This window comes from Ursus americanus, chromosome 8 (genome assembly GCF_024610735.1).
Source record: "Ursus americanus isolate L20-20 chromosome 8, mUrsAme1.1.p, whole genome shotgun sequence".
Classification (NCBI taxonomy): Eukaryota; Metazoa; Chordata; class Mammalia; order Carnivora; family Ursidae; genus Ursus; species Ursus americanus.
The window spans coordinates 16,604,539-16,628,180 of record NC_142134.1 but is presented as its reverse complement, the minus strand read 5'-3'; the positions used below and the strand labels follow the sequence as shown (position 1 = coordinate 16,628,180).

Below are 23,642 nucleotides of genomic sequence, written 5' to 3'. Positions count from 1 at the left end.
TTGGAAAGAGAGTCCAGAGGAGCCTGTCTAAAGTTGTTCCAAGAGAGATTGTTTGTCAGTTTGCAGTTAGTCTGATTCTATCATTCTCCACAGAACCTTTCCTTTCATCTATAAAAAGAGAGCAGACTAAGGTGACCTCTTTCCGGAGCTGGTGTACAATCTCAGCGACTATACTATTATTAGATTCTGTTTTTGTGTAAATCTTCACTTGCAGATGCTATTTCTCTGTTCCAGTTATATCTATCTCTCTGTAATTCTCCATCACCTATCCTTTTGTTTTTTCACGACTCTGTTACAAAATATGGTAGCTCGTTAAAAAAAAAATGTTTGAAATATTTGTAGTCTGTTAGCCTGAGGTAGATTTTTGTTGTTGTTTTGTATGTTTCCTTGCAACTGTATATTTATTCTTTATTTTTTATTTTTATTTTTATTATTTTTTTTAATAATGATTTTTTATTATATTATGTTAGTCACCATACAGTACATCCCCGGTTTTCGATGTAAGGCTCGATGATTCATTAGTTGTGTATAACACCCAGTGCACCATGCTATACATGCCCTCCTTACTACCCATCACCGGTCTATCCCATTCCCCCACCCCCCTCCCCTGTATATTTATTCTTTAATGCAGGGCGGTATAGAAGAGTAAAAATGAGTAATGAGTATAGGTATTCATTTTGAAATAAAAATTTAAGAACATAGTGGCACATTTCACCCTATCTAAAATATAATGAAATGGAATAGGGGCAAACTATGCAAAATGTTTTATGTTTAACAAAGATTTATGTTAGGTATTTTCTAAATTGTTTAAGAAAATTTATTAAACATCCCCAGACATATGGGGTTTAATGCATTTACATTTGCTAATAGAAGTTTGGCCCTTGATTGAAAACAAGATAATATATAGAAAATACAGTTTGAGGAATTGATAATCACTTAATGCAATATTAACTTAATGCATACCTCAGAATTTTATTTAATAAAGATTTTATTTATTTGTTTTAGAGAAAGAGAATGCAAGTGGCGGTAAGGGCAGAGGGAGAAAGAGAGAATCTTAAGCAGACTCTGTGCTGAATGCAGAGCCTGATGTGAGACTCGATCCCATGACCCTGAGGTCATCACCAGAGCCGAAACCAAGAGTCGGACGGCCAACTCACTGAGCCACCGAGGCGCCCCTACATACCTCAGAATTTTAAACTCTTTATTTGATGCTAAAATGGTTAAGAAATAACCTTATGTTTTGTAGCTAATTAAAATGGAACATGGGATACTTTCATAATGAAAGAAAAAAATACCATCTTATTATCTAGCTGAATTATTCCTGTATCTAGCAGGTCTGTTACTTCAAGTGATTGCAAGAACTCAGAAAAGTTTATTTTATCCCTTTAATTTCAAGTATGCATATATACAGATATGTGTGTGTGTGTGTCTTTGATGCTGTGAAATTTTTTTAAAAGACCAAATTGCATCTTTTTGGTTAAAAGTGAGTACAGTATGCCATAGAATAGGGTGAATACTCCCTGGTAAAGATTTCAGGAAGTCTGTGTACAGTTATTTCTAAAATAGTAGCCACAACAATTGTACAGCCCACATTTATGGATACTATAGAAGAGAGAGCCAATTTTTTTAAAGGTAAAATTAGTTGTTATTAGTTCCGTCATCTCTTAAGACTGAGGAGAAAATTTCTGCATTAAGATTCCTATTAATAAATAATAAATCAGGCATGCCTGGGTGGCTCAGTCAGTTGAGCACCGACTCTTGGTTTGGGCTCAGGTCATGATCTCATGGGTGGTGGGTTAGAGCCCTGCCTCAGGCTCAGCTCTCAGCAGGGAGTCTGACTAGGGATTCTCTCCCTTCGTGTCCCTCCCCCCATCCGCACAAGTGCGCACTTGCTCTCTCTCTCTCTCCAAGATAAATGAATAATCTTTAAAAAATAGAAATAAATAAATAGTAATTAACGTTCATAAAGAGATGAAAGTCAAGCCAGACTCAGATGTTTTCAGCCAATTTTGAAGTGGCATGAAGCTCTATTTATATTAAAGAGTCTATATTTATGTTTTTTAATCTTATCTATTGCATAATAAAATATGCAAGCCTTGTCATTTCTGACCTTGCATAATCCATCCGTTTCATCATAAAATTCCAATGTATTTGTCATCATAGAGCATCTTACTCTTCTTGTTGTTCTTCCAGTTTATACCTTAAGAGGTTAAGAAAAAAGCAATTTTTAAGTTTTTCCCGCTTACCTTCAATATAACGTTGCCATTTTCTGTACAACCTTGAGTTTTTCTCCTTTGGCCGAGCTTTATGATATAAGATGTCACCTTTGTGAAAGCATTGAAGAAACTGTGTAAAAACGTGGAATGAAAAATTGCCATGGCACTCCATCTCCACAGAGCAATTCAGCCAAATACAGTACCAAACATTTCAGTGCTTATTGAAATATTACAAAGGATGGCTGCTGGATAAGGGCATTGGAATTTTATCTTGAGAAAAAGAAACATTAAGAAATAGAGCACTTGTATATATTTTAGAGGAAAATACTATGTCTAGTAATGAGGCAAGTATTTTATTAAGCTCTTTTTGCATCAAGTTTCAACATCATGATCTTGTTCTATGCATTTTCTCCAAGACAATAAAATCAGTAAAATTGTGTTCCATGAGCATTTCAGTTGTATAATGTTAATTCTGAAGATTACTCTTTGCAATTCTTTTTTGCATTAAATATAATGAGATACAATTTATTCCTGACCAACACATTACCTACCTTTATGTGTCACTTTATAGATCAAATTAGGAAAATTATCATCTAGTTTTATCTAGTAAAAATAAAATATAGACTTCCAAAGCAGTAATTATTTTGGTTTGCTTTTATCTTCTTAAAATTCTTAGTGTCATTTTGTAGATTAAATTATGTTTTCCTTCCCGTGAAACTATGAACCATTGAAAATAATATTTTTCAAATATAAATATTAATTACAATTGCAATAGCAATTGAAAAAATAACATAGAATAGTATTTGTACTAAGGATAGTAACCAAAATAGCAAAAGAACATGATAAAATTAAATGATTTGTTGAGGCAGCAGATTTGTATGTATTTCATTTGCTTTATAATTGTTAACCGCACCATGCTGTTCATTCATTTAAATAAAAAACAGCAGAGGAAAAACAGATTGTCCAGGAATTTTTACATGATTTATGTTCATCTCTGAGGTAAGTTTTCTTTCATCTCCTCAAGTCTAGGTTATTTCACAGATTTTGACATCAAAGAATTGTCAAATTGGTCAGCTCTAACTATGCAAATCGGTGTTGCTGTGCCTTCAAATGGCCAAGCACATATTTACTACCTAGGAAAACAAATCCGTAGTTCTCAGTGCCCTAAGTACCCTGGGCTTCTCTGCAGCTCTGGATTCCGGCTCTCCAATAGAAGCTCTCCTGTCAAGTTTGTGATGTAGATGGTACAATAGCAACCAACACTCCACCACAGCCTCATTTGGCAGGCACGAAGACCACTATCTAGAGCAGTATATTGTAAGCTGGGGTCGAAGCTTCATTTCTCCCTTCACTATATGTACCAATTCTTGGTAGCTTCTTTTTCTTTTTCTATTTTTATTTTTTCTCTACATGTCCATATATACTTTTTTGAAAGAAGCAATTTTACATTTACAATAAAACTGTCATGAAGGTAGAGATTTCCCATATACTTCCTACCCCCACACAAGCATAGCCTACCACAATATCAACACCACTCACCAGAAGAGTACCTTTTTTACCAGTGATGAACCACATTGACAAGATAGTTTCTTTTTCTTTATTTCAATTTTTATGATTGACATGTAGTTGACATACAATGTTATATTAGTTTCAGGTGTACAACATAGTGATTCAATTCTCCACATTACTCAGTGCCCATCATGATAGATGTAATCACCACCTGTCACCACGCAACGTTATTACAATATTATTGACTATATTCCCTATGCTGTACTTTTCATCTCCATGACTTGTTTATTTTATAACAGGAAGTTTGTACTTTTAATCCTTTTCACCTATTTTGCCCATCCCTCCCACTTACCTCCCTAAGATAGTTTCTTTTTCATCATCTGTGATCATGTACAGTACATTCTGCTAAGTTGAAATCTCTCCCATTTACCCGATTTGCTGAACATTTTGATTCTGTGAAAACCAGACTTGGGTGGTGAGAAAGGTCAGCACACGACATGTAAATATGGTGGTCTTCTGCAATAGTGACCACCTCTCTCCACAGGACGCATTAATGTCAGTCATGAGTGGGGAGTTTTCATTCTCCTAACATAGTCAGCAATCATAAATAGTTTGGTGATATTCAGTCTTAGAAAACATGAAAGAGGGTGCCTGGGTGGCTCAGATGGTTAAGCATCTGTCTTCGGCTCGGGTCATGATCCCAGGGTCCTGGGATCAAGCCCTGCATTGGGCTCCCTGCTTGGCAGGGAGCCTGCTTCTCCCTCTCCTTCTGCTGTTCCCCCTGCTTGTGCTCTCTTGCTCTCTCTGTCAAATAAATAAATAAAATCGTTAAAAAAAAAAAAAGAAAGCAAGAAAAGAAAACACGAAAGATTGTAAACTTGGACCAAAAAAAGCCAGGCTACAAATTTTAAGGCCCTGCAATAAATTGTTGCAGAATTTAGTGCTCACTTCTTTCCCCTTAAACATAATTCAGGATGGTTAATTTTGGCAGTTTTAGTTCAGTTTTAAGCCCAAATCAAAGGAATTATACAATTATTTTTACGTAAAGACCTGAAGCCTTTCAAAATGTCTTACCTCTTCTGAGTAGTATTTAAGTGGAAATCTAAATAATATGTACATGACAAATTAGTTTGCCAATTTTCTAAAGATGTATAAAAGTTAGATAAAACTTTAAAGTGGTGATCCTCAGTCCACAGTTACTAATAAGATCTAAATTCTTCTGGAAGATTTCCTTGGATCTTGAAGTCACCATTGGATAGTGTAAGTAAGAGAGAGATATGAGTTTGAACTAAGTTGAAATGGGAAGTACAAAAGAAGGAAAATTAATGACTCAAAATCAAGATCCTAGGTTGATAAAAATAAATGTAAGGCATTGTATGATGATAAAATCATAGAAAATCTGAACAACTCAATAAGGATTGAAAGAGGAGTTAACAAAATAGAATCATGTTCCAAATGTGTTTGATGAAGATGTAGGCATAGATTCTCAGAGGTACTGCATTATACTGTTTTAATTAATAAACTGATGTATTCATTCACTTAGTGGGTCCATCAGAGCACAATGTCTATATGGCCATGGGATTCAGGAAGCATTTCACAAAGATTTTCCAAGAGAATGCAGAGAGTTCTACTAGATGGCTAGAACGTAGTGACAGAGAATATGGAGGGACAACGCCAGTGTCAAATGGCACAGAATCAGCAGATGATTATCCAAATCCCAGCAATTGGTATGAGGTCTTGGAGTAAAACTAAAGTCTCCGATGAGAGGCATTGAGGAACAAAGCAAAATTTGCCCAGAACAGACTGGAGCCCAGAGCGTTATGCAAGACACAGCTCAGGACTGTGGCGCACATGAAGCCCTGTGCTGCAGTGGTCATCTGGCAGAGGGAGAAAGACCTTGCTGGACTCACCCAAATTAGTGAGGAAAGACACTGAAGAAATTTAAATACTTTCTGCCTTATGTTTAAATGGTCTGAGTCAAGCAAATCAGCAGGAATTATTCTAGGAAACAAAGAGATTTAGAGATGAAGCAATGAATGGGACTGCCACATGTCCTTTCCTAAGCTTATCATTGAATTTGAGGGCTTGAAGAACTCTGCCTACAAAAAAAAATTGGTAGGAGTCACTGGAAATTTGCAAGGAGAGAAACTTCAAAAGACAGAAGGGTCACATATGGCTGAAAGGGTTTATGAACAGGGTTTGAAGAGATGGAGAGAATTTTGATCGGTGTTTGTGGTTTTCAACTTTGGCTGAATATTGGAATCCACTGGATCATCTGGATTGCTTATAAAATATGTTATAGTAGGTTTCCTCTCCTTTTTTTTTTTTTTGATGATTCTAATATGCAGCTAAGGTTGAAAGAACACTGTGATAGAAAACATTTTCAACTAGTGGGAATGCCATGAGCAAAGACCCAAAGACAAAGAACAGAGCTTACTCATGGGCCAGCGTCATCTAGTTTGCTGGTGCAGATTCTAGGGTACGCTTGCTGGGGTGTTATACTGGGGAAGGAAAATAATACATCATTATACGAACAAAGAGGTCCAATGTCAAAGCCTTGAGAAACTAACTGAACTAGGAGAAATGAGGAAACCCAGACAGTACTAGATCTGTGAGCCAAGGATGGTGAGAGTTTCTAGAGCAATAATATTTCCACACAGTGAAAACCCCAAACACAAAAATAAACAGAAGTCAGGAAAATGTAACACAAGTTGGGAAGCCACGCGAGCTTTGTTTTTCCCTGCATTTTGGTCTTAGGTGATTATTGAGTTTCCTAAAACTGCTTGTTCCGGTTTTATTCCATGTTGAACTCTAGTTTTTCTCACACGTGTATCCCTCAATATCTTTATTTACAAAATCAATATTTAAACAACAAAAATCTTTGCTCACTTAAAACTCCTGTGGTTGTTTTGAGGCCACGTATGTGAAAGCTTTGCTTATAGCATCTGTTCCCTCAAAAAGTAAGAAGTGGTTAAATCTTGAGTGAGAACATGTAGGTTGGGTCCTAATTAATAATAACAGAAAACTGAGTAGTCATTTCAGGAACACTGTCGGCTTCCCCAATCATACTTAGTGAATTGGCAATTCCAATTTATTTGCTATAGCCTCTTCCTCAAAGATGTTTTGCTCAAACTTTCTCAAACAAATCCCTTTTAGGCACTATCTGATCTTAGAAGATTCCAATCCATTCAAACAAAAAGACGCTGTAAAGTTAATGAGGGAAAAAAACGTTGTGCCTATTTTGACTTTAAAGACACTGGGACAGTAAGCCACTTCAAAGCCTGTCTTTTAATCTTCTCATTGTTGAGCCCTTTGTTGTGAGGGGACAAGGGGGTGTGATTTTTATCCCTGTAATCAGTTTCTGTCAAGACAAGCTTTCTAAACATTTGTTAAGGGGGAGTTACAGAAGTATTATGTGTGGTCACTAGTCTCTCACCCTTAGCTGATAAAAGGAGATGAGTGTCAGGTCAGCAAACCCCCAGTCTGGGGTAGCTTTCCTCTGGAGGTCTAGAGACTAACCCACTCCACAAACACACCTATCAGGAAGGAAGATTGAATTTGAAATTGTCAAGTTGTGGAGTGTTTTGTTTTCCTCTAGAAGATATGGAAGGTAAAATTGTTGATTTTTTTTTCCTCATTGGAAGTATTTGGAAGCTTTGATAAATCTTGGGGATGGAATTAGGAGTTTTGAGTGCAGAGAGAGATTGTTGTGGCAACTACAATTGTTATGTTAGAGTCTTGTTATTTCAGTTTACTACTGGCCTCTTTCACAAATACATTGTGTGTATAAATATAATCTGTAGAATGTGCTCCTTTCTACACAGTTAAATCTGGTGAAAATGGGCTTGAAAATTGTAAAATTACGTGGGTTCTTTATATCTGTCAAGAAATACAAAGAAACCCCAAGAGTGGCCTGAAATTACCACTTGGAAGCAAACAGGGTAAAAAGTGAAGCTTGAGGGTACTTTTCTTATTTAAGGCAAATAGCCTTTCTTCAGTGTTCAGATTTATGCATTATTAGCCAACACATTTTAGGAAGACATTTGAGGATTTGGGTTCTTTGTGGCACATATTAGATTCATTATGATTCCTTTTGTAGAGTTTAATGTTTGTGTATGTGGTCTTGATTATAGTGTTGTAAGTTAAGTGCTGTATAACTCTCTTGGCCTTTTAGTTTTGTAATCCACATGGACAGCGTAATGTAGGCTTACATTTGCTTCTGGAAACTTGATATCTATTTATAGATTTTAAAAAATACTTGTTTTTATTTGTTCTCCTTTTTAATTATCCTCTTCAAGGACCATTTTTTACAAATTCTAATTTATAGTACCTTTCCCATAGAAACCTGTAAATAACTATTAACTCCTACCCAAGTTAGGGGTTTTATTAACTTTCTCAGAGAATGCAACAATGCATTTTTAGAATTTTCTGGATCATCTTTTTGGAAGGTTATTCAGTGTCTCTAAAATATGAGAATTTGAAATATAAGAAAAACATTATACACTATGTGGCTTAAATTGTAAAATATTGTACTATGAATTTTTAACAACTATTTATATATTTGCAAGTTATCTAATATATTGGGGAAACAGTAGTTTTTCTTGACTCTTCCACATGCTTCCAAAGATTTGATAATCTCTGATGTATAAAACCATATGGAAAACTAAAATGGTGCGTTGTTATGGATAGTGGAGGGTCATTTCTCTTAACACATGGGCTCTTTAATCGTCCAAAGCTAGAGTTAGGGTAATTATGTCAGTTGATATTTTATCAATTGTCTTGTCTGCCTGAAGAGAGCAAAGTGCTGGATAATTGATGTACTGCCTAGAATGAGAATCCCTCACTTCGAGAAATTTGAAATGGAGTGTCGTAATCAATAATTTTGTTGTACTTGTCTAACAAATTAAAGATAAATATTAATCAGAGTCACAACATCACAATTCTAGTGCTGTGGAGAATTTTGAAACATCTTATGCTATTTCAAAACATCTTCAGGGGGTCAGATTCCGATTTATTTTTAATTTAGCAGAGGCTGAACTCGGAAGTAATTCATTGTTTAAAGGCCAAAGATACTCTTTAGCAAACATTTTCAGCAAAAATTTAATGATTATCAATGCCCATTCTCTAACAACATTATTTATTTATTATAATGTAGTAAGTTTCACAGACATCATAAAACATTTTTACTAAGTGTAAGAGAAATTATAGTTTGGGTTGCTTAGCTGATTCAAACACACAGTAAACTGCTCCATGGGTCGGGAAAAGAGAACTTCCGTTTTTAGTTATTCCTGACTCCAGATTAGCATTCTTACGACAAGTAAAGGGGAGCGCTTTAGAGATGAACGATCAGTGCCCCAGAAGATAGTCCTGCAAGTATTAAGCCTTGTCATCCCAGACTGAGATTGTGTGTCTTTTCTAAAGTCATCGCTAAAATAGAGTCTTGAGTTTATGCTTCTCAAACTGATTGAGGGAGAAAGAATGATAAACAGTAATTTGAGGTTTATTTTCTGAATAGCACTTTAAAATTGACACATATTCTCAGAGCTTTGGAGGTATTAATTGCATAGCATCTTTTTTTTTTTAAAGATTTTATTTATTTATTTGACAGAGAGAGACAGCCAGCGAGAGAGGGAACACAAGCAGGGGGAGTGGGAGAGGAAGAAGCAGGATCATAGCAGAAGAGCCTGATGTGGGGCTCGATCCCAGATCGCCGGAATCACGCCCTGAGCCGAAGGCAGACGCTTAACCGCTGTGCCACCCAGGCACCCCAAATTGCATAGCATCTTTGCTTCCAAATAGGCAAATACATTATAAATCGAAATCATGTCATAAAGAAGCCAAAATATTGAGGTTAGACCACATCCATTTTTTCCTAAGCATTACAAATAAAACAGTTGAAATAGCCCCATATGCTCACACGGATATGAAGACAGTAGTTCATATATGTTTTGATGTCAGATAATGTTTAAACAAGAGTGGCTCATTGGCAGTGTGTCTGTTGTACACCTGGAGTTTATTGGTGGCCACTGCAGAGACAGTAACAGGTTTTATTATATATAAGCTGTTGACCTTTTCTCTTGCAACCCGAGAGTATCTTGGGTCATATATGAATTTTCCCTGGATTGCATCATGCATGTTGACAAGTCTGAATGGTGCTTTATGAGAGATATAGTCTTTTTCCACAGTCAGTTTTACCTGAGCCCAGAGAAAGCACCATGCCCCTTCCAACCCTCTCCATGTAAATCAGTGGCCTCTCTTTCTATTCTCTACCTTCTTTCCCCTTACCTTTCACCCCCTCTTCTTTATATAGGCACAAGATAGTCTATTTATAATTTTATGTATTTTTTAAAAGCTATCAATCCTATTCTTTTTTTTTTTAAAGATTTTATTTATTTATTCGACAGAGAGAGAGACAGCCAGCGAGAGATGGAACACAAGCAGGGGGAGTGGGAGAGGAAGAAGCAGGCTCCCAGCAGGGAGCCTGATGCAGGGCTCAGATCCCAGGACCCGGGGATCACGCCCTGAGCCTAAGGCAGACACTTAACAACTGAGACACCCAGGCGCCCCCATCAATCCTATTCTTAATTTAAAAATTGGTATATGTTTTTATGGGGCGCCTGGGTGGCTCAGTCCATTAAGGCTCTGACTTTTTTTTAAAAGATTTTATTTATGTATTTGACAGAGAGAGAGAGAGAACAAGCAGGCAGAATGGCAGGCAGAGGGAGAACGTGAGGGAGAAGGAAAAGCAGGCTCCCCGTTGAGCAGAGAGCCCAACGTGCGGCTGGATCCCAGGACCCTGAGATCATGAGCTGAGCTACGGTAGATGCTTAACTGACTCAGCCATCCAGGCACCCCAAGCCTCTGACTCTTGATTTCAGTTCTGGTCGTGATCTCAGGGTCATCGGATGGAGTCCCACATCGAGCTCCTCACTCAGCAGGTTGTCTGCTGGAGATTCTCTCTCTCCTTTTCCCTCTGTCCCCACCCCTAAAGTAAAGAAATAAATCTTTAAAAAAATAAAAAAATAAAAATCGATACTTGTTTTTTGGAAAAATTATTCCCCTAAATATAATGAAATCAATCTTTTTTGTGTGTCCTCTTTTTCTTTTGAGGCCCTCATTTGAATTTTCTTTTTTTTCTTTCTTTCTTTCTTTTTTTTTTATTTTTTGGTGTGTTTCAGTGAATCTGGATTTAGGAAAGTTCTATTTTTATTATTTATGAGTGGTGTTTATAGCTTCAGATGTATTTTTATTGCATTGAGTTAATTGCTTTAAGCAGCAATTGTTACAGCAGTCAAAAAAATTAAAGCTCTGTCTTTTAAGTTTCTGACTAGGTAATTGTTTCAAGAGGATTGATAGCCTATACAATTAATCCAGAAAAATCCCAGTTTTTAATTTAAAAAAAAATGTAAGTTCTGTCTGGACATAGAGTGATATTGTAACTGGATCTCCGATTCTCGTTCCTACTGAGAAAGTGTTTACGTGGGTAGTGAATTGCAAGATGGAGAGAGGCAAAATTATCATATGTATTCAACGTATCACCTGTTTATGCTAAGTGCAGATAAACTACACATTTCTAAACCTTCCTAATTAGCAAACTTGTTTAATATTACTATTTCTAGATGAAATAATGTACTTAGGGAAAAGTCTCAATAATTTATCAGGGATCATTATTTCTTTTTAAATCTAGGACCTCATAGGAAATGAAAATGAAAATAAAACACCTTCATTCTGCTGTCTGCTAGGCTTCGCTGCATATAATAGTGTACAAGGTGGTTCCCTGGTTGAAATGTCAGAGAACTTTGAAAGCCGCTCACCTTCTTTCAGTGGCCACTTAGCTGCTTGTCTGCTAGTGTTTACGGAGCAAAATGGATGGAATGCCAAGAGAAAACACAAAGTATCTGATTGGTTAAAATACGGCACATTCATTCTCCTGAAGTTTACACAGCAAGTGAAATGTCCTGTTGGATAAATAATGCCGTGCCTCCTGATATTTCTATCCTTTACAGCTTATAGTAGCGAGAGCGGCCCCAGCACAATATTTCTTAATCTCCCCAAACGCCTCGTTCATACATAAATCACCTGCATCTAAGCGGAATCTTGCACTGACCCTCCAAGACTTTTATTGCCGTTTCATTCATTTCTTATTGCCTCTTCTTTCTTCTTTTTCTTCTTTCTTTCCTAAATCCCTAAGCTGAAAAGGGGCTTACAGTTTTCATTTTCTTGTAAATGATGTATGTCTAGTTTCTTCCTCACCACGTGTCAGTGTTGTGGGAAAGCAAAGCTTTCCTGTTATGAAAAGCCGACCTAAGACCTAAGCGAATGAACCATTAGACTGTTGACAGGTCTGTTGGGGACAATCGGTGTCTTTCCTCTTAGCCATCCGTTAACAATGACACCTAATCCTTAGCATTTACTGAGTGCAAAATAGAGGTTGTTAACTATTTTATTACCAGTACTTTCCTCCCCAGTGACTTCCCTGCCTCTAACTTTCCGGTCACTGTTCTCTTCCTTTTCTCCTCTTCCCTTTTATTTTTGGTTTTGGTCATTAAACAAACCCTTACTGAGTTCCCACCGTGGCAGGAGTGTTGGTAGGGGCCCAAGATACAAAGATGACGACATCATTTTTCCTAAAGTTAAGGAACTGCCTGGTAGGGGAGACAGATGTGCGACAAAGAATGGTAACAGTCTGTGAATTTGGGTAGTGCTGGAGGCGTGCACAAACAGAGACGACAGCAATTCAGTCCGGCTAGGACAGCGAGAAAACTTCACGGAAAGTGTCAATTTCCAGCTAGGTCTTAAAGCTTTAACACACTGTGCAAGTCAATGTAAGACGAGGAGGGGGAAACACGTAAATAAAAGCATGTTCGGGCAATGGCAGCTAGAGAGGTCCGCCTGGACACACAGGGCAAGAAGAGGGAGATTGGAATTGAAGACAGAACTGGAACTAATGTAACATTGTGTGTCAGCTCTACTCAAGCTGACATTCATTATATTTAGGGGAATAATTTTTCCAAAAAACAATGAAATAAAAAAAATGAAATTAAAAGGGGGTTAAAAACAAACAAAAAGAGGAATGGAGATGGGTTTGAAGCCAGATTTTTAAGGGTTTTGTGTGTCTCTAGGATGGGGACCTTATTCTCTGATGATGGATTGCTATCAAAGGTTTTTAATCAGAGGAATTATCAGATTAAATCGCTGATAATAGCTCATAAAATCCATTAGGGCAGGAACATTGTTTCATTCACTTTGAAAGCCCTGTAACAGAGTAGGCAGGCACTGTAAATACACATTTAACAAATGTCTATCCTAAAGACTGCCTGGGGTCTCTGTGGTGGGGAATTGCCAATGCGAGATATCAGAGAGAGGGGCACGAGGAGAGATGGTTGTTGTCATCCAGGTGAGAGAGAATGACAGACTGAACTAGGGCAGGGCGCTTCAGTTTGGTGAGAGTGTGAACTGGAAGAGATGTTGGAGGTGGGATTAACAGCATTAAGTGACAGGTTAGGTCTGGGACCTCAGCAGGGAGGTTAAAGAGTTGTACAATGGGACTCGAGTAACTTCCAAACAAGATCAGAAAGGCAAGAGGAAATGCAGGTTTTGGGGTGATACTGATCATTCTTATTTGGGGACCTTCTATGTTTAGAATAAGTCTGGTACCTCTGTCACCTGCATAAGGGCTGGAGGTGGAAGATTAAGAACCATCACAGGGTTAACAGCCAGGTTTATTGGAGTAAGTGAGATCAGAAAGAGGCTCACAGAAGAGGTCACTATTTTTATGGAGAAGATAGAGGAAGATGATGTGCCAAAAGAATAGGAGGAGGAAAAACAGCCAGAAAAGGAGGGGAAAGGTTTCACGGGAAATGTATATAGTTCGCTCTCTTCTCTTCCTCTTCCTCTATGACCAGCCTTCTTCCGTTGGTCTTTGAGGGCTCGAGGGGCTCATTGGCATCAGACAGCATGATTGACAGTGGGAATTTTGCTTATCTTCCTGCGTCAGCTCTAGGTAAAGTTGAATTACTTAGGGATTTAATGACAGCTGATGACCAAACCCCATATTATTCATTAAAATATTTACAGGCGAGAGACCAGAGAATTGGTAAAGGAATCAAAATAGAGGATATCATTTTCTCATTTATTGCTGCCAGCTTCCATAGCTTCCATGGAGAATTTTACATTGGCAAGTTCAGAACCAGAACTGGCTCAGCCCATGGAAATTTATTCATGCTCGGATGAGTTTCTCATGTTAAAGGCATTTATCCCAAAGAGTATCACCTGGGTTTCAGCCAGCGGGACACTCAGAAAGACACATGTAAATGACCATGGAATTCATCCCATGCACTCTGAGCAGCTGAGTTTTTTATCTTTTTTGTTTGTTTGTTTTCCTGGGAAAAATTCTTTGTAGGAGAGAGAGAGAGAGAGAAAGAGAGAGAGAGAGAGTGTGTGTGTGTGTGTGTGTGTTTGGCAACTACTTATGTGGGATGTTCTGAATCAGTGTTTTATGGCTGTGTTCATATTTCTAATTCCTTAAAATTTATCCAGCCTGGCCTCTATCTGTACCACTTTTGAAATCAGAGATGATTCTAGATAGAAATGGTACAATACATGGATGAAGAGTATTATATGGGAATTTTGCTTAAGTGGCATATGGAAGACTAATGATCAGCAAGTCAGCCTCAAAAAGCTTAGTGCTGGACCATTTGCATCTTATTTCTTAGCATTTTGCTGTTGTTTCTAGGCTGCCTGCCTGATAATATGGAAGTGTAATGCCAGTTCCCAAAACCTGTCTGTAAGATTTATAGGTCATTTCTGTCTTCCAGAGGTTGTATGTAGATCTCAGTGTGTAGTGATCAATTACCTTAATTCCATGGTAGAGAGTATTTCAATGTAAAGTTGATGGCTTCTGTGACTAAATCCATAAGAATAATTATTTTATTGAAACAAAAATGCAAGAACAGAAAGAGCTCCCACTCCTAAGTAAGCACGTACTTCTTGATATCAGGTAGAGCTAAATAAATAGAATATTTGGCAGGATATTTAAACCAGATTACAAAGTTTTAACAAAGTGATGCAAATGTAACAGAAGTATTTGCTATGGTTTATTTTGTGGACATTAGGTTATCGACATCGTTATGCAATTGTCTAGTTAATATCACCTTTTTTAGGTTTACTGCTAACTTTTAATTAATTGCTTATTATTGGCCTTTTTAAAATAACTTTCTCCCTCAGTTTTTTTTTAAAGGGTTTTATTTTTTTTCCCAATTTTTTTTTAAAGATTTTATTTATTTATTTGACAGAGATAGAGACAGCCAGCGAGAGAGGGAACACAAGCAGGGGGAGTGGGAGAGGAAGAAGCAGGCTCATAGCAGAGGAGCCTGATGTGGGGCTCGATCCCAGAACGCTGGATCACGCCCTGAGCCGAAGGCAGACGCTTAACCGCTGTGCCACCCAGGCGCCCCCTCTCCCTCAGTTTTGAAGAAACTTCCATCTATTTCTCTTGTGGCCATCTCCTACCCAGAAAACAATACTTCTTTTGTTTTGAACACCTCCCACCAACTGCATGCTGGGAAGTCTAGCCTCCTCTCCCCTAACAGCGTTGTCATAGAATTTCTCTGTAGAAGTGGCTCAGGGGTCAATGTATCCAGAATGGGGTGCCAGAGTGCTCTCTTGAAGGTTCATTTGCATAGCAAGCACAGAGCATTCATATAATTGTTTGTTTATTGGGGACATACAGGACTAAGGCGCCTCTGTCCCAAGACGTCTTGCCCCTTTACTACTTCTTCTGCTGACGCTCAGAGGCCCCGCAGTTTCATGCTTTTCAATTGTCCTCTCAGATCCCAATGTAGCAGTTATCACTGCCTGCTTCTGCTCCGAGGGTCTCTTCTGAATGTCACTGAAATGCAAGGTCTCTCATTTCTCAACTCAAATACAGATTGGTCTGAATTGCCGCTCAAGATATTCTGTTCTTTTCATGCCCCAGCATGCCCCAGGGGTGGAGTGAATACACCCTGTCCATCCTGGCCAGTGAACTTCTCTGAACCCTCAAAACCTTTCATGAGATTTGACTTAAAAATGTGTTTTAGATCTTACTTTACCCTTTCACCTTAGGCATTGCATATGTACCACACTGAAGATACTCTGAGGGGAGCGCATCGTACACCACACTGCCTGGTTCCTCTCTCTTCCTTAGCAGTCACCCATTCCCATGGGACAGACTGGCTGTCTCAATCTCTATTCCCACAGGATGAATTCTTTCTTGAAAGAATGTCAGCTGACACCTCCAGTCAATCCCAGCTCCACCCTGTTCTCAGTCTGAATGCTAGTGTGAACACTGATCAGTTTTCAGGGAAAGGCACTACCCACTTCAAGTGAATATTAATTCCAAAAACAAATGTGAGGAAATGTCACTCTATATATTGCATACAAATAGATTTTTTTTGCTTGTTTAGTTTAGTTTTGTTTTGTTTTTACTCTGTGCTTTATTTGGAATGTATTTAAGGACTGTATATGTATACCAGCTTTCCTTCACCAACATAAGCTATTGATCATAGTCATAAATGTGACCCCACGGTATTGGTATTATCAGGTTCAGTCATCTGTCTATAGGCCAATGGTAAGGAATTATATAGCAGTATTATTATTCCTAATTTTAAAAAAGTAACTGATTTTATTATATGAATCAGGTAATTTACCAGTGTATAAATAGCTAAAAGTGCGGAGACAAAAATTTTACAGGGAATTCTAGAGGGTGATTAACGAATGTCCAAGGATACAATAAAACAATTTAGTAATGAAATTCATGTCTTTAATTCAAGGGCAAACATTCCACAGATTAGGGGAATACAGGGCCTCACAGGCAGTGAAGCGTTCTTCCTGAGGGATCTCGGGCAGAGCAAGTGTTCCAGAACAGTAGAAACCACAAAGGGCAAATAGGGCATGACTGGCTAGGTCAGGGATTTTCTTATAAGGGTGGCAGGTCCTGTTTTCTAGGATAAGGTAAGCTAGCTGAAGCCGAGTTGTAGTATTGTGATTGGTGCCAGATTTCCTCCACCGCGAGATGTTTCCTGTAAGTGCAGGCTTACTTATTGTGATGTGGGCTGGGCCACTGGGGAGGCCTCCATTTTGTGGGTCCCTATATACAAACTAACATGATCACCAATATTAACACTAAATTCAGTAGCTTTTCCCTGCTCTTTGCTCCCTGTGGCTCTCATCTTACTGTCTTTCTTATTCCTTTATCTTCCTCTCCACCCCGTTCTTACATTTGTTCTTTGTCATTTATCTTCCTTATTCTTTACTTATGATATTTGCTCATCACGTATTCTTCTTCCCATTTTTTCCCAATTTTTCTGCTTTTTATTTCAATTTGATGAGCAGTCAAATTGATAGGCAGAGCAAGACAGTGAAGTGACGAAGAGAACAAAATGTTCAAGAGGAAAAGAGAAAGCCTTGTATATGTGTAGTGTGTTCCCTGTGGTTGAGTTGGGGGTAAAGATGGAGCAGGCATATAACATATTTCCTCTATAGCAATTTACCACTCACACGTTTTAAGGCGGTAGGTTTTTTGTTTGCTATTTGGGGGTAGGGTGTGGGGGGATGGGATTTTGTTGTCATTTTGTTTCATTTGGGGGAAAGGTCTCTAAATGAAATTGTATCCAAAAAACATTAGATTGCTACTCTCTCCCTCAAAATGCTTTCTTATTAACTACTATTATTGTGGTTGTATTTGTTTTCATTGTTAAACCAATTATTAGACTCTTGTCTGTAGAATAGTCGATAAAGAAGAGCCATCTCCATTTCACACATGGAGAAGGCAGACTGAAGGAGTTTAGCAGTTTCCCAGGGGCACATGACTGCTGGGCACAGGGCCATCCGATAAAACTTCAACATGATTTGCTCGAACTAATAGCAGTATTTTACTCCTTGGCCCTTTACACAGATCACTAGCAGCTCCATGGCTAAAGGTGGGTGCACCTACCCTCTTGTTAGATATATATTTATATGCACATGGCCACTTGCTCTTCGATGATTAAAGAACAAGCTAACTGCCTCAGGCTGCCACTGATGAGATGCCCATTCTGAGTAGAGTTAGTTGAGGAGACACATAAAATTTATAAATGCATTTGGTAAATCATTGAAAAAGAAGAATGTTAGGCTGCGAACATGAATAAAAGACTGATGGACTTTCAAGAACACATCAAACCAAGATAGCTGAATAGCTGGCAGAGCTGGGATCTTGTTGGCTCGCCGCTTCTCTTAAGAAGATACAAACATCCAGAAAGATGTAAAAGAGTTACTCCAAGGGGCGCCTGGGTGGCTCAGTCAGTTAAGCGTCTGCCTTTGACTCGGGTCACTATCCCAGGGTCCTGGAATCAGGCCTTGCCTCCCTGCCTCAGGCTCCCTGCTCAGCATGGAGTCTGCTTGTCCATCTCCCTGCACACCACCCCCCCACACCCCCGCCCTGTTTGTGCTCACTCTTTCTCCCTAAAAAAAATAAAATAAAATCTTAAAAAAAAAAAAAAGTTACTCCAATTAGGCTACCACGCTTTAATATGTGCACATGTTTTATAATGGCTTAGGGTGTAACTGTGTTGAATCCTGCATTTTAAAAAAAGTTAACCAGATAACTTTTCTGGGGATTTTTTAAAGCACAAGCTTACCAGTAAATGTATTTAAAGTTAAAACTCTTTGCTTCACTTTAGGAAACTCCAGTTTTGTGAAGAAAAAATATCTTTGGAGGGAAAAAAATTTCTATACTAGATAGATAGCTTGAAATGCATTTATAGGATGCAAATAAGAAAATAACAAAACCATATTGGTAACCAAGATAGATTTTTTACCTCCCTTGCATTTGGGACAAGGTCAGTTAATCAGTAAATGACTTTGGCTATGTTACAGGCACTATTCACTAGGACTTTCGGTTCCTATCTTTGCTTTACTCACATACTTCCAGACGTCACTACTTCTTTTCTTTACTTTTTATTGGACTATTATGCAGAAACAGAATCAACAAGGAAAAAGAAGATACAGAAGTTTTTTTTTTTTTTAAGGTGAAGGGCTATTAAGATAATATCCAATGATAAAGAACTAAGACAAAAATAATATTACGTGACAAAAATAATAAGTTCTGGAGACAAAATATACTTTGAGATATCATCTGGGCAACTCCCAGGTAAAATTAAATTTAAACCAAGCAGTAAATTAAATGTCTAGCTTCTTTTCAATGCTGTCCAAACTCCCAAAACATCCCTGAACTTCGGTATATACTATTTAAATAGTATATATTTATACTATTTAAAAATAGTCCATATCCGTCAAGATGTTATTTTAAAAATGTGACGAACCCCAGATAATATTCACAGAATCATTAAGATCATAAAGATATTAATGTAGTAATATCTACTAAGTTTTACATTAAAATGGTTACCGTAACACATTATAAGAACAAAAAGAATGTGTATATAAAAATGCTCATACTGTCAACCTATGGTCCAAAAGCAGAATTGAAGTAATCATTGAAGTTATTGAATGGAAAACTTAATATGGTGGTCTGTGATGGCCGTGTGGCAATGTCTACCTGCTGATCGATATATTTACAAGCAATTTACTTCCTTCTATCAGTGTATTTTCTTCTCTTAACTATTCTGGATGCATGCAGTAGCATTGGCTGATCATTTCAACTGAGTTTGGGAAGGAATGGAGTATGCAGCAAGCACAATCAACTTGCATTTACATGCAAAACTAAGTAATGTGAGGAATTTACATTTGCCTTGTCTTGCGGGTCTTTTTAATGCTTATACATTCTTCATACAGAAGAAAGAGTGTTCCTTGCTCCACAAGGTCATGAGGTTCTCCTGGGGTTCAGAAATGCTGAGGCTGGGCTTCCAGACCTGGTGTCTTTATATTGAACAAAATCAATCTTCCAAATCCCACTCATGTCTGAACTCCACACTGTTGAATTTTCTCTTGCAATAGCAGAAAAGGACAGCCTCCTCTAGAAAAAAGACAGGTACCCACAAGATAAATTTGTATAATGTCAGTTGCAGCCATCTCACCACATTTTGACTGCAGATGTTCAATTAATTCGTTCACCTAAAAATTTGATTCAAACAGGGAGCTATGAAATAATACATATATAACAGACTGTTTAAAATCAATTTAAAATATTTAAGTATAAATGCATTTGTTAATTATGATGTGAAATTAAGTTCTTTTCTTTGAGTGGGAGTCAAATGATTGGTGTCCTCCTTGTCTTTGCATAAGTTGTGCCTATAATGTATCACTTGTGATTTCCAGATTCATTTATACAAAGTACATTTGTAAAGTAACATAAGCTCAGGACCCGTGTAGATGATTATGATTTGTTTTTAAAGTCAGGTCTATTGAGCTATGTTTTTTGGGTGTCTATATATAATCTCTATCTGTCGCCATACATTACAATCTTATTGACTACATTCCCCATACCGTACTTTACATCTCCATGACTTATTGATTTTATAACTAGAAGTTTGTGCCTTTTAATAATCCTCATTACCTATTTTGCCCATCCCCTCACTGGCAGCCACCAGTTTGTTCTCCGTATTTAAAAGTCTGTTTGCTCAGTCGTTTGTTTTGTTTTTTAGATTCCACATATATGTGAAATCCTGTGGTATTTGTCTTTTTCTGTCTGATTTATTTCACTTAACATAATACCATCTAGGTCCAACCATGTTGTCATAAATGGTAAGGATCTCATTCCTTTTTACGACTGATTTATATCCATTATGTCTATACGCACGCCGCGTCTTCTTTATGCATTCATCTATTAGTGGACACTTGGGTTGTTTCCATATCTTGGCTATAGTAAATAATGCTGCGAGAACATGAGTCATATACCTTTTTGAATTAGTGTTTTGATTTTCTTTTGGTAAATGCCTAGTAGTGAGGTTACTGGATCATATGGTATTTCTATTTTTAATTTTTGAGGAACGTCCATACTGTTTTCCACAGTGGCTGCACCAATTTACATTCCCACCAACAGTGCATGAAGGTTTCCTTTTCTCCTCATCCTCACCAATATTGGTTATTTCTTGTTGTCTTGATACTAACCATTCTGACTGGCATGAGCTAATAATCTCACTGTGGTTTTTATTTTCATATCTCTGATGATTAGTGTTGAGCATCTTTTCATGTGTCTGTTGGCCACCTGTATCTCTTCTTTGGAAAAATGTCTATTCAGGTCCTCAGCCCATTTTTTTAATTGGAGTGTTTGTTTTTTGGTATTTGGAATCGTATCAGTTTTTTCTGTATTTTGTATATTAGCCCCTTATTGGATATATCATTTATTAATATCTTCTTCCATTCAGTAGGTTGACTTTTTGGTTTGTTGATTGCTTTCTTTGCTGTGAAGAAGCTTTTCATTTTGATGTAGTCCCAATAGTTTGTTTTTGGTTGATTTTCCCTTGCCTAAGATATATATCCATAAGTATGTTGCTAAGGCTGATGTCTAAAAGATAACTGCCTATGTTTTTTTTAGGAGTTTTATGGTTTTAGGTCTCACATTTAGGTCTTTAATCCATTTTGAGTTTATATTTGTGTATTTTGTAAGAAAGTGGTCCAGTTTTGTTCTTTTGCATGTAGCTATTCAGTTTTCCTAACACCATTTGTTAAAAAGACTGTCTTTTCCCCATTGCATATTCTTGCCTCCTTTGTTGTAGAGTAATTGATCACATACATGTGGGTTTATTTCTGGGCTCTCTATCCTAATCCATTGACCTATGTATCTATTTTGTGCCAATACCATACTGTTGTGATTACTATAGCTTTATAATATATCTTGAAATCTGGGACTATGATTGTGATACTTCCAACTTTGTTCTTCTTTCTCAAGATTGCTTTAGGTATTGAAGGATTTTTGTGGTTCGCTATAAATTTTAGGATTATTTGTTCTAGTTCTGTGAAAAAAGCTATTGGTATTTTAGTAGGGATTTCACTGAATCTGGAAATTGCTTTGGGTGGTATAGACAGTTTAACAACGTTAATTCTTCCAATCCATGAGAACGTAAATCTTTCCATTTGTTTGTGTCATCTTCAGTTTCTTTCATCAGTATCTTCCAGTTTTCAGGGTGTAGGCCTCTCACCTCTTCAGTTAAGTTTATTCCTATTTATTTTGTTCCTCTTGGTAGAATTGTAAATGGGATTGTTTTCTTAATTTCTCTTTCACTAATTTGTTTTTAGTGTATAGAAACACAACAGATTTCTGTATATAATTTTGTATCCTGCAACTTTACTGAATTCATTTATCAGTTCTAGTAGGTTTTTGGGTTTTTTGTTTTTTTGTTTTTTGTTTTTTTCTTTTCAGTTCGAATAGCTTTTGGTGGCAACTTTAGGGTTTTCTAGATGTAGTATCATGTCATCTGCAAATAGTAACATCTAAGATATGATTTTTTAAACCAACAATCACTGTTGTTTTGTCCATATCTAATTTAATAGTAATTTTATTTTGTGTAAATTTTGTATTGCAAAGCATGAAACTGGTTTATATAGAAGTATCTCCCTTTGTTTTTGCCTCCACATTTGGAACCCTTAATAATGTATATACACAAAATAGTAATTATTAAATTGTTCCTTGGACCATTGTCAATAGGTTTTGGAAGGTCCTAAATGTTTTCAGATCAAATAAGTTTAGGAAATGCTAGTGTACAGCAAGTTATGCAAGTTTCTTGACTGAATGACTTTTTAATGGCACATGTAACAAATTGAACCTACACAAATGGACTTGGCAACAAACACATCTTACCAGGCTGGTGGGAGTAGAAATTGAGCAGACATATAAGAAAGAAATTAGACACAAAATTTAGGGCTCTATGAGCAACAATAAACTGTTTTACAGAAGGAAATTAAGGAAGTCGATTACCCAATGCATTGATGAGAAAAAAAAGAGTGAAAAAAACTCTCTTGTAAATTAGCTTTTATTATATCAAGACTGCAGAACCTCTATGTCTTATACGTACATCTGTTGAGGTATATGTTATTTTCCTCATCCATAAACTTTGGAGTAAATTCTCCAGAATTAGTCTATTTTGAATGGCATACAACCATTCTCAAGATGCTATCTTTCTTTCATCTCTTTTTGTGTTCTATTTCTTTGTTTTCTTGCTTATTCTTTCCATCTCACCATATTTGGCAATACTTCGTCTATAACTTCATTTTTAACTTTATGAGTAAGCCTACTGACCTCATTGAGGTTGTTTATCTCCTTGGGAGAACTCAGGTAAAGATATTGCTAAATCCCTATGAGAGAAGAGTGAATTTTGCTCCAGCAAGGGGCAAAGATAGTTCCTACATGACTTTAAACTTGCTACACAGCAATATGGTTTGCTGATACAAAAATATGATGATTGAGTTACTTACACACATGTCTTCCTACCAAGTCATCTACAGACAGTTTTGGTGGTGAAATTTAAATGAGTGTACATTGTGGTCTTACTGATATGTAAGACTCTTTTGTGTCAGCAGATTTGAGCCCTTCATATATGTATAATATGAAATATTGATATTTGTGAAACTGAGTTCCTCAGATCATTTGTCCATAATTAAAGGGGAATAAATGTTTTCGGATCATTTAAGTTTAGAAAATGTTACTGTATACAATATTTATTTATTCATTCATTCATTTATTGAGAGAGAATGTGTGAACAGGGCAGAAGGAGTGGGAGAAAGACAGAATCTCAAGCTTGAACACAGGGCTTGAACTCCCAACCCTGAGATCATGACCTGAGCCAAAACTTAGAGTCAGACACTTAACTAACTGAGCCACTCGGGCACCCCTGCTAATTTTTTAATATGCTGATCTAAATTGTGACATTGACCATCTCTCATGGGGGATATAGTGTTATACATTTCCCAAATTTTCTTCATCTGCATTTTTTTTCCTGGATT

At 37.2% G+C, this 23,642-nt stretch overlaps 1 protein-coding gene across 7 annotated transcripts in view; it reads left to right on the top strand.

Moving 5' to 3' along the window:
• The window catches only part of ARHGAP24 (Rho GTPase activating protein 24), a 484,542-nt gene that overhangs the window by 369,802 nt on the left and 91,098 nt on the right, over positions 1 to 23,642 (top strand). Inside the window, exon 1 of one of the 7 annotated variants that reach the window (XM_045791096.2) lies at positions 16,328 to 16,788. The exons of the other annotated variants lie outside the window; for them this stretch is intronic. The gene's annotated coding sequence lies outside the window, so the exon portion shown is untranslated. Of the gene's footprint in view, positions 1 to 16,327; positions 16,789 to 23,642 lie in introns of those variants that run through there. 7 annotated transcript variants of the gene reach the window in all.